Source organism: Gekko japonicus, unplaced genomic scaffold (assembly GCF_001447785.1).
Source record: "Gekko japonicus isolate JY-2015 unplaced genomic scaffold, Gekko_japonicus_V1.1 scaffold1419, whole genome shotgun sequence".
NCBI lineage: Eukaryota > Metazoa > Chordata > Lepidosauria > Squamata > Gekkonidae > Gekko > Gekko japonicus.
Genome location: NW_015164229.1, coordinates 68,683 through 71,739, shown reverse-complemented (window position 1 = coordinate 71,739; position 3,057 = coordinate 68,683). Strand labels below are relative to the sequence as shown.

General features: G+C 58.6%; 1 protein-coding gene across 2 annotated transcripts in view; it reads left to right on the top strand.

The window, feature by feature from the left end:
• Nucleotides 1-240: 240 nt before the first annotated feature.
• The window catches only part of ZBTB42 (zinc finger and BTB domain containing 42), a 5,556-nt gene continuing 2,739 nt past the window's right edge, over nt 241-3,057 (top strand). The window contains exon 1 of one of the 2 annotated variants that reach the window (XM_015408587.1): nt 241-307. The gene's annotated coding sequence lies outside the window, so the exon portion shown is untranslated. Of the gene's footprint in view, nt 308-2,603; nt 2,687-3,057 lie in introns of those variants that run through there. The other variant, XM_015408586.1, reaches the window with a different exon arrangement.

The following is a 3,057-nucleotide window of genomic DNA, read 5'->3' as shown; positions in this document are numbered from 1 at the left end:
CCGCCGGGATGATCTCAAACTTGCATCATGCTTATTCTCAAACGCAGACCTCATGGGCGAGCCCCGTTCCCTCGGCCGTCACATGACTCCGCGCCAGCAAAGCCACGCGGGCCGGATTACAGGGCCGCTGCGCCTTCGCTTCCTCCCGGCAGAGGCGCCGGCCGGCTGCGGCAGCGGCTCCCAAGCCCGTCCCCTTCCCCTCCCTCCGCCCCAAGGAGCTCGCGCGTCAGCTAGGAAGCACGTGGGAAGGCCGCCGCGGCTGGCGTGGAAGTCTCTGCGGGGAAAGCCAGCTGGAAGCACCGAAAAGGTTGGCAACTTTGGAAGCAGTTGCTGCTTGCTGCAGTGCCCAGCGTCGCCGGCTGATGAAGGTCTTGCGAACAGAGTTCCCAAATTCCCCCCCCCCCCATCAGCAGGGAAGGGAGGGGGGGGATGGGCGGGTCCGGTTGCCAGATCCAGGCTGGGAAACTCCTGGAGGTTTGGGCGTGGACCCTGGGGAGGACAGGGACCTAGGTGGGGGTCAATGCCACAGAGTTCCCCCTCCAAGGCAGCCGTTTTTCTCTGCAGAGGATCTGACCTCCAGTCTGGAAATGAGCTGAAATTCGGGATCTCCAGTTCCCACCTGGAGGCTGGCATCCCGACTTGAAAATCAAGCGAGGCGCCACTGTTTACTACGCAAAGCGTGGAGTCATTTTTGAAAGCAAAACTCTTGCCAACTTCCTGCTAGGGAGGGAGTGGGTGGCAGAAATAGCAGGCGTGTCCGGATCACTTCCCAGTAACCTGGGGATGCTTTGAGGTCGCCAACCTCCAGGCGTGACCTGGAGAGGTCCCGGAATTACAGCAGAGCTCCAAACTACAGAGATGAGTTCCCCTGGATAAAAAAAGATGTGTTGGAGGATGGATTCTATGGCATCGGACCCGGCTGAGGTCTTTCCATCCCCAAACCCCGCCCTCAATCGCATGGAGTTGGCAACTGTCAAGCAACATACAGAATTCCACATCGAGCCGATTTGCGCCGCACCAGGATGCTGCAAACATAACCGCCCCGTCGAGTCCGATTTTTGGATGGGTTCCTCGACTTAAGCGCATTTTGTTCAGGAGTAAATTTCACCTCAGCCGAAGGTGTTTACTTCCGAATAAAAACTGCAAGGTTTATCTCGTTTGGGGACCAAGATCCCATTATGCGGGTGCGGCGTATCGCTCCGTGACGCCATGGGGTCTTACTCCCGAGTAAACACGCGAGCCGTAGGATGCGCAAAGGAGGGCGGGCTCAACGTCGCGACCCCGCGCAGGTTGTCTCGGAAGATTTACCACTCTGGGCGCCATCGGATTCAGACACTTACTTCCGAGTAAACATCCACCGGCTGAAGCGAGACGTGGAGTTCTTTCAGAATTGCAACCAACCTCCAGAGGAGAGGTCAGTTCCTCTAAAGAAAGTGGCCACTTTTGAAGGGGCTTGGTTGGTCTCTCATCCCAGTCCTTTTTAGTTGGAAGTTCAATAGCGTCTCCTCGCACTTAAGCACAGCTAGGCTCGCCCGTTTAAAGAAAGTGCAATTCTTAAAACGGGGGAAAAAAATGCTCCCTTAGAAAGAAGTCCCGCTATCGCATTGCAGCTTTTCTCCGTACTGGTGTGGCGCGCAGCCCGATCCTAAACGCGCGCACAAATTTTAACGAGGCTACTCCTACTCCAAAACGCGCGCACAGGACGACGGTCTTGGGGCGGCCACCGCAGCTCAGCTGGCCTTTGCGCTTTGCAGCGCCGCCAAAACCTTAAGAACCCCCCCCCCCCTTGCAAACAAACGGCGACCGGTTTCTTTCTCACGTCTCTAAGGAACGAAGCGCAGCGTCAGTTTTCTTCTTCTTTTTAAAAATTGGCTCCTCAGCCCCCATGCAAAAAATATATATATATTTTTTGCAAGCTGCACGCATTGTTGCTCCCTCCCCCCACCCCGTCCTCCCCTTCCACCTGTTTGCAAGAACCTTTGCACCGACTGAGCGCCCCGGGCTGACTTTCCAAAACCCTCGCTGGGGCTCCTCGTGCTGTTGGAAGCGGGGCAAAGAACACCCGGCTCCGCACGCCCGTCTTCGCCTTCCCCTCCCTCCTCCTGCCAGCCCCTGCAGCAGCCGCGGCTGCCACCGGAGAGTTGGGATCGGGACGGGGGAAGGGAGGGAGGGACGGGGGGAGAAAAGGATTTGCAAATGCAAAAGAAGCAGCTGAGGACGCAGCAGCCGCGGCAGCTGCTGCCGCTGCCCAGAACAGAAGCCCTGGCAGGGCTGGGCTTTTTTGGTTGCAAAGCAGCCGCCGCCAGTCGAGCACCGGCCGCAGAGGCGTCAGCCCGAGCTGCCGCCGCCAGAGAGCTGGGACTGGCTATTGTGTGCGTGCGCCAAGCGGGGCGCAAAGAAGAAAAGCCTTTTTTTTTTTTTACACACGCACACACTCACAGGCAACATCACACGCCTGGAATACAGGAGGGAAAGTATCGCGAGAGCGCCCTGGTTAACAACCTGCTTCACAACACACACAGGGAGTGCGGCTGCGGCTCGGTTGCCAGCAACAAGAAACGGCCCGGCAGCCACCGGGGGAGGCACATCTGGGGCGGGGGGAGGAAAGGGAAGCCGGAGAAGAAGAAGAAGAGGAGGGCTGCGGCGAAGCGCCGGGGCGCATGAGCTCCCACCCTCCACCGAGCTGGTAAGTTGGCGAGCTTTGCCGAGTCCTGCACATTTCTCCCGTTGCATGGAACGGGGCCAGGGGGGAGCGAGAGAGCTGCGATCTGCTCCCCCACCCTTTCTTAAACTACTCCCCCCCCCATCTGGGGACTTTGGATTCTCTTATGCGCTGCGTCCCCCTAGAGCGCACAAAGAAGGGCGCCGATTGGATTGGCTGGCAAAGTTGTAAAAAGAAGGGGGGGGGGAGAAGAGAAGCCGCCGAGCTCGGAGGAATCCTGAACTGGGATGTGTGTCCCCCGCGCCGTGCAAGGTTTAACACACCCCCCCCTTTTTCCCAGCGCCCAACTTTCTCCCCTCCCTGCGCGCCCCGCGCCTCTCCAAAAGGTCAAGCCG